This window comes from Oryctolagus cuniculus, chromosome 4 (assembly GCF_964237555.1).
Source record: "Oryctolagus cuniculus chromosome 4, mOryCun1.1, whole genome shotgun sequence".
Taxonomy (NCBI): domain Eukaryota; kingdom Metazoa; phylum Chordata; class Mammalia; order Lagomorpha; family Leporidae; genus Oryctolagus; species Oryctolagus cuniculus.
In genome coordinates, this window is record NC_091435.1 from 105,363,214 (window position 1) to 105,371,780 (window position 8,567).

General features: G+C 36.4%; 1 protein-coding gene across 7 annotated transcripts in view; it reads right to left on the reverse strand.

The window, feature by feature from the left end:
* The window catches only part of NAALADL2 (N-acetylated alpha-linked acidic dipeptidase like 2), a 1,435,315-nt gene that overhangs the window by 1,238,599 nt on the left and 188,149 nt on the right, over positions 1-8,567 (reverse strand). The window lies entirely within an intron of this gene.

Consider the following 8,567-nt stretch of genomic DNA (forward strand, 5'->3'; position numbering starts at 1 on the left):
CACACACAAATCTCATATAACAAATACAATCATGTTTAAATACATTAAATACCAAAATCCAAAATTTTGGTCAACAATTTATGGTTCCAAGGTAACACCTAAATCATCATGAATCTTACAAGGAATGTTTGGATTTAAATCCCATGGCTTTTGAAATTTGTTCTTTTTAGGGCCATTGCTATCCAGAGAAATAATGGAAAGTAGAATTTATCAGAGGCAAAATTATGTTAATAAGTGGCCAAATTAAACAGCTTCCAATTCTAAAATAATTTCTTCATATGGTGCAATTTCAAAACTTCTTGTAGATAGGATATATTCACCTTAAATATCTGATTAATCACCTAACACTGAAGAAGGCTTTAAGGGAACATGTGATATCAGAAGTACATAGATTATACCTGAACATCTTTCCCAATCCTTCCCCAAATACTGATTTTTATTTCTGTCTTAGGTAATGCTTCATCAGGCCTAAAATTATAGACCACTACTCCATTTATACAAAAGAAGACTCCATTCCAATACTAAAATCTATCAGTTTGTATGACATAAAAATCTAGATCATTCACAACAAATCACTGAATAACATTGCTATATTAGTTAATAAACATAATGAGGATTTGAGAGTGACTCACTATTATACCTACAGTGTCATTTTAAAAATATAACTCAGAAAGGCATGACTATTCCCTAAAGAAAATTACTAAAGTAATAGTAAAATCTTTCTAAAATGTCTAAAGTTAATTTAGCTGTGAATAAAAATGATAGGTGAAAAGCCCACAGATTTATGTCTTACAAGAATTATTAATAAGGCTATAACAAAAAAAAGAAATCCAAAACTCATTAACCAATTAAATAATTTTAAAAATTAGAGAACCTAGTAATTATCTAAAAAATTAAAGAAAATTATCTTTAAAGATGTCTATATATTCTATAATAGCATTTCATTCTAACATGAGAATTGGAAAATTCATGACTACTAAAAGATTGAAGTTTCTGAAAAAAATGAGAAGAAAACTCACAAATTTTATATTATTGTAAGTCTTCAGATAGTGTACAGAATTCTTGCAATGGCTATTAAATATGCAAGGTGAGCTGTACTTGTGTCTTGGTATACTCAACTCATCCAAGCATCAGGTGCCCTGATGATTAAGTTTTCATTTCCATGCTCCATCTAGATTTGCTACCAACTTCTAATAACTAGTTTTTTTTTTCCACCTGAGTTAATAGAGAGGCCCTCTGAACTCCTTATGCACAGTATTATATTGAAAGCTCCTTTTGGGGCCGGCGCCGTGGCTCACTTGGTTAATCCTCTGCCTTGCAGCACCAGCATCCCATATGGGCACCAGGTTCTAGTCCTGGTTGCTCCTCTTGCAGTCCAGCTCTCTGCTATGTCCCGGGAATGCAGTGGAGGATGGTCCAAGTGCTTGTGCACCTACACCCACATGGGAGACCAGGGGGAAGCACCTGGCTCCTGGCTTCAGATCCGCTTAGTTCCTGCCATAGCAGCCATTTGGGGGGTGAACCAATGGAAGGAAGACCTTTGACTCTGTCTCTCTCTCTCTCTCACTGTCTAACTCTATCAGTCAAATAAATAAAAAAGAAAGCTCCTTTTAACACATTACTGCAGAAACATGAACTGGGAAATCTTTTTATTGTCTATTATGATTACATTTGCCATGGATTGTTCTTTTTCTATCCATCCATCCAAACCAAAAGCAATTCCTTATTTGCCCCTCTCTCTATTTGGGATCTAGAAAATACATTCAGGATGTCCAGCTGAAAAAGAATATCACTGAAGGCCCTATCATTAGAAGACCACTGGAAAGCTTACTGAGCCATGTCTATCTCAAGATTAATGAGCACAATTATTATTGAGTATCGTTCAGTTTATCTATCTCCATAGGATCAAAGTTCTTATTCTATCAGTCTCCTCCAGAGCTTTGAGATCATGAATACTGCCTGTTGAATCAGCAGGGTTCCCCACTTCAAGAGATGTTATTTTGCTTTCTGCTCATTCACAGCAGCTGCTGCTTTGTATCACTAAGAAGTGAAAGTGTGTTCACTTCTCTGGACTCGGTATCCATTCTCATTCTAACAACATAACAAAAACTAAACTACCATGAGATGAACACCCTAAGGTTTAGAGAAGTTACACAGTTTGCCCAAGGACACAATCTGTTTTAATGTGAGCCCAAAAGACTAAAACCAGTACTTAAGAACTTAACCAATATGTTACACTACTGAAAGGAGATTTGTACAGAAGGAAATCAACACAACAACAACAGAAAAAAACCTTCAAATAATCTAACTAAAAACAGTTAAAACATTTTAATAGACATTTCTCAAAAGAAGACATACAAGTGACCCAAAGGCATATTAAAAATTTTAAATATCACTAAATATCAGAGAAATGAAAATCAAAGCCACATTGAAATATCATGTCAGAAATATTCTTATCAAAAAACAAGATAAGATTCTGGTGAGAATGTAAAGAGGAACTCTAAAAGACCACTGGTAGGAATGTAACTTAGTATAGCCATTATGGAAAACAGTATGGAAATTCCTCAAAAAAACTAAAGATAGAATCATTACAAGATCCAGTAACCAAACTATTTGCATATATATGCATAGGAAAGAAAATCAGCATATCTGTACACTCACAGTTATTACATCACTATTCACAAAAGTCAAGATATAGAATCAACCTGTGTCTATTGACATATAAATGGATAAAGAAAAGCAATATATTTATATTATATATATTATACACACACAATGGAATAATATTTAACCACAGAGAAGAATGAAGTCTTGTCCTTTGTGGCAATACAGATAAACCTGAACTAAGTCAACCACAGATAGGCTAATATGGAATATTCTCATTGATATGTTAGAAGCTAAAAGTGCTGATCTCATGTAGCAAAGTGTGGGTTACTGGAGAGCAGAGGCTAGGAAATGTAGGGGAAGGGAGAAATAAGGTAAAGAATACCAATGGATCCAAAAATATAGTCATATAAAATGAATAAGTTTTAGTTCTCTGGAGTGTTGTACGGTGACTACTTAATATTTTATTGTATATTTCAAAATATATAGAAGAGTAAATTTTGAAACCTCACCACAAAAAATGATACATGTTTAAGGTGACACATATGCCGGTTATCCTTATTTGTTCATTATGCCTGGATACATATATTGAAATATCAACATGTACCCCATAAATGTGTGAAATTATTATGTTCATTTAAATTAAATGTACAAAATATAGCTAAATCAAAGACGTTATTGACATTAAAAATACTGTGGGAAATAATTCATAGGAAGTTAAAGTACATATGAAATCTATAAAACATATACTGCATTTGCTTGTATTTATTCTTCATCCTACATCAGTTGAATTTGTACCTCTGTGTGTATATGTGTGTGTGTGTGTGTGTGTGTGTGTGGTGTTAACGTTCTTTGATTTCACTGGGCATACAGTTTCATTAAAGAAAAGTTGTTTTAATTGCCTCTAAATTCAACATAACTTTCACTTGCATCTGTGGAATCACATATGCATAGGTTCCTACACTCTTTCAACAGCTGTTCTTTCTTTTTCTCAGGTTTTTCTAAGGAATTACATTTTGGATCATAACATATAAGCATATAGTAATTATGACTATTAACTTATATGCTACCAGGCAATCACCTTATTAAAATATGCTCTTATTAAATTAATGTTAACAATGAACAAAATAGCTTCAGAATAACTGAGTTGAGGCTTTCCTATGGGAAACATAAAACATTTTGCTGTTCATTAATTTTGAAGGTGGAACTCAGAAGGAGTACATGAGGTCCTTGTGATGAGTCCCTTGTGCCTAAAGATCTAAAACATATTGAAAATTATTCCCCTTTCTGTAATATCCCATTATTTTTTCTCTGAGACTATGTTCACTTCAACCTTTACAACTAAGTTTCAAATATTCAAATACAGAGGGATATGGATTATTCTTTTTCCATAATATATGGATTATAGGCAAAATCTTTCAAAGAAAAGAAAACATAATAGCATTCAAAGTTTATTTGTGCCAAAGAAGCCGAGACATTATCATAATGCCTCTATTATAGCAATTGCTGAAATTAAATGCCTGCAGATTTGACCCTAAGGAGTATAATGCAGTGTGTGCTATAATAAACCACTTACTATAAATGCTTAACCTTGAATATGTTCTATGTTAATATAAATCCACAATGGCTATTTTGTCTCTGTCACTATATATTTAATAAATAACTCATATCAAACCATCCCATGTTACATTTTTTGGTTATCTGAAATAGTTTGCTCCTTCCTTGAAAATATGGACTGCCTTCCAGAATCTTTATTAAGACTTCCCTTACACCATAAATTGACAATGGCATGGTACTTTTGTGATTACTCAAGATTAAAGAACTTAATGGAAAAAATTGTTCATGAACCAGCATGTTTAAAAGTACACACAGGGCCGGCACTGCGGCACACTAGGCTAATCCTCCGCCTTGCAGCGCCGGCACACCGGGTTCTAGTCCCGGTCAGGGCACCGGATTCTGTCCCGGTTGCCCCTCTTCCAGGCCAGCTCTCAGCTGTGGCCAGGGAGTGCAGTGGAGGATGGCCCAAGTCCTTGGGAGACCAGGATAAGTATCTGGCTCCTGCCACCGGATCAGCGCGGTGTGCTGGCCGCAGTGCGCTGGCAGCGGCGTCCATTGGAGGGTGAACCAACGGCAAAGGAAGACCTTTGTCTCTCTCTCTCACTGTCCACTCTGCCTGTCAAAAAAATAAATAAATAAAATAAAAGTACACACAGCTAGAGTTTAGTAGGTTATATGTGATTCAAAATGAAAAAATACGATTGGCAGCACTTATTAGAGACTTATACTGGACTTTGCATAATTTTGCATTAGTGTTACCTCATCTGTTTACTATTTAATAACATTAAATTAAGTCATTGTATTCCATTTACAGGCAGTAATCAAAAGAATTCTAACATGGCTTTCCTTGCCTTTGCAGTACAACCATAAGGGACAATGTACTTACCAAGCAGTTTGAATTACATTTGAATTGTTAGCTAAATGAAATATAGATATTGCCTCTTTTCTCTTAAAATATAAAATTTAGAAAAGTAGAAATATCTTAAAAATTAATAAAATAAGTCTGGAAATAAATGATGATTTGTGTCATTAAATTAAAAATATGATTTTTAAGGGGAAATAGAAATGACTATAGTCCTGTAGTTCCCAATACTGAATGAGAATCCTTTTTTCCCCAAGGCTAGTTGTGTCCTCTATCAGTAAGTTTGTGCATTCATAGCTTTTTTGTTGTTGTTGGCATATTTATTAGACTATAAAAAAATCAACTTCACTTTCTGGTTTTACAGTATGCAAAATTTTCTTAAGAGAGAAGTAGGGGTCTGTGCTGTGGCGTAACAGGTAAAACTGCCGCCTACAGAACTGGCATCCAATATGGTCACTGGTTCGAATCCCAGCTGTTCCACTTCCAATCCAGCTTTCTGCTGTGGTCTGGGAAAGCAGCTGAAGATGTCCCAAGTCCTTGGGCCCCTGCACCCACGTGGGAGACCAGAAGAAGCTCCTGGCTCCAGGCTTCAGATCGGCGCAGCTCTGACTGTTGCAGCCAACTGGGGAGTGAACCGGCAGATGGAAGACCTCTCTCTCTCTCTCTCTCTCTCTGTCTCTCCTTCTCTTTGTGTGTAACTCTGACTTTCAAATAAATAAATCTTTAAAAAAAGAGAGAAGCAAATGTACTTACAGGTTGCAACATCAGATATTCTCCAGTCAGCTATACTACTAATTCAAAATTTAAAAAAAAAAAAAAAGATTTATCTATTATTTGAAAATCAGAGCTACAGACAGTGAGGGAGAGACAGAAGACAGGGAATCTTCCATTCTGTGTTTCACTCCACAAACAATCGCATCGTCCAGGGCTGAGCCAAGTAGAAACCAGGAGCCTGGAAATCCATCTGGGTCTCCCACGTAAGCGGCAAGGGGCCCGATCACTTGGGCCATCTTTCCCTGCTTTCCCAGGCACATTAGCAGAGAGCTGGGCTGGAAGAGGAGCAGTTGGGAATCATATTGGTAAATATAGGGGGTGCCAGCACTGCAAATGGTGCTTTTCCTACTATGCACAACACTGGCCCCTAAATCTCACTAGTGATTTCAGTACAATCTGTATCCATCTCTTTATCCGCCATTTATTCTATAGCCCACTGATACATAAGAGGTCTTCAACAAATTCATGAAAAATTCATATTATTATAAAAACTATGCATGGTTTAAAAATTAATCAAAAATAAACTTACCTTTTGCCTCCATTTTTTAAATGTTTAGTGTTTTTTTAAATGTTAATTTTTAAAAAATGTTTAAGGGTTTAGAGGTCTTATTTATTTAAATTGAGAATGACAGCAGTTTTATTGAGTCCTATGGGGCAAAATGTATATTCTGACAACTTAGGTTATCCTGCTTTATTACCAGGCACGGTGTTAATATAAATGACATTTCGGGGCTGGCGCTGTGGCGCAGCAGGTTAACACCCTGGCCTGAAGCACCGGCATCCCATATGGGCACTGGTTCTAGTCCCAGCTGCTCCTCTTCTGATCCAGCTCTGTGCTATGGCCTGGGAAAGCAGTAGAGAATGGTCCAAGTCCGTGGGCCCTTGCACCTACATGGGAGACCCCGAGGAAGCTCCTGGCTCCTGGCTTCAGATCAGCTTAGCTCTAGCCATTGTGGCCAACTGGGGAGTGAACCAGCAGATAAAAGACCTCTCTCTCTCTCTCTCTCTCTCTCTCTCTCTCTCTCTCTGCCTCTCTTCTCTCTGTGTAATTCTCTGACTTTCAAAAAACAAAATCTTTAAAATATATATATATATATATATATACATATACATATACATATACATATAAACGACATTTCAGCCACTAAAATGTTAATAACCAAACCTTTTTCAGGAAGTGAAACATAGAAGCAGGCTTCCAATCATTTCTCCTAAAATGTTATCATGTGCTATGAACTATATGGCAAGCTGAGATGGGCCATCAAATAACTGTTTCTGGGTGTGGTCACCATGGTGTCTCAGCTCTCATGGATAGACTGTAGATATACTTGTTTTTTTTTTTAAATTTTTTAAGGAATACAAATTTTGTAAGTACAACTTTAGGAATATATTTATTCTTCCCTCCATACCTGTCCTCCTGCCCACACTCTCCTTCCCAGTCCCATTCTCCATTAAGATTCATTTAAAATTAACTTTGTACACATCAGACCAACTCTGTACTAAGTAAAGTTTTCAACAAATCGCACACAGAAACACACAAAAAAACTGAGAACTAGTTTTACAGTTAACTCTCCTGATTTTTTTTTTTTTTTACAGGCAGAGTGGACAGTGAGAGAGAGAGAGAGAGAGAGAGAGAACAGTTAACTCTCATAATACAACTCATTGAGGACAGAGGTCCTGCATGGGGAGTTAGTGCACAATGACTCCTGTTGTTAATTAACAATTAACACTCATATGTATGACGTCAGCGACAACCCAAGGTTTTTAACATCAGCTGCCTAGGTTATGGAAGCCTTTTGAGTCCACAAACTCCATCAGTATTTAGACGAGACCATAACCAAAGTGGAAGTTCTCTCCTGCATTTAGAGAAAAGTACATCCTTCTCTGAAGGCCACTTCTTTCCACTTGTATCTCACTCACAGAGATCCTTCATGTAGAACATTTTTTGCCACAGTGTCTTGGCTTTCCATGCCTGAAATGCTCTCATGGGCTCTTCAGCCATATCAGGAAGACTTAAGGGCTGATTCTGAATTACCTCCTTTCTAAAGTACCTTCTAGCTTTTTTCCCCATATCTCACCAAAACATCCAAGAGCTGTTTTGAAGACCCCAAAAGGCAACCTTACTACTATCTCCAACAGATTACCTTTAATACAACTCAGTAAGTAGATTTCTCTTCATTCCTCTTATTCTGTGATGTTAGTAAATCACAATATTCCATTGATTCTACTATGCTACTGTCTTAATACCCATCTATGTCAGCCATATAGACCTAATTGTGCTATACAGGATATTTTCCAAATCACCATGGCTTAATACAATGCAGATACTAGTCATTCAGCGAACCAAGTGATGGAGTCTCTGACACACATTTTCCTAACACTACGCCAGAGGGAAAAAAAGCTCTGAACAATCCTTCATCTTTAACTAAATTTCAGGAAAATGATAACAAACATGAGTCTGCATAATTCATTGACTAGAAGTAGTCCCATGACTGCATCCAACCATGAGATATCAGGACATACAATCATATCAAAGCCTGAAAAGGGAATCAGAAAGATATGCAAATAATTGATAGTAATAATCATATGTAATAGGATATGACACTGCTTAGAATTTACAAAACTCTTATCTATGACAAAATCAAATTTAATACCTTTTTTTTATCTTTTATTTAATGTATATAAATTTCCAAAGTACGACTCATGGGTTACAATGGCTTCCCCCCCATACCGTCCCTCCCACCCACAACCCTCCCCTTTCCCACTCCCT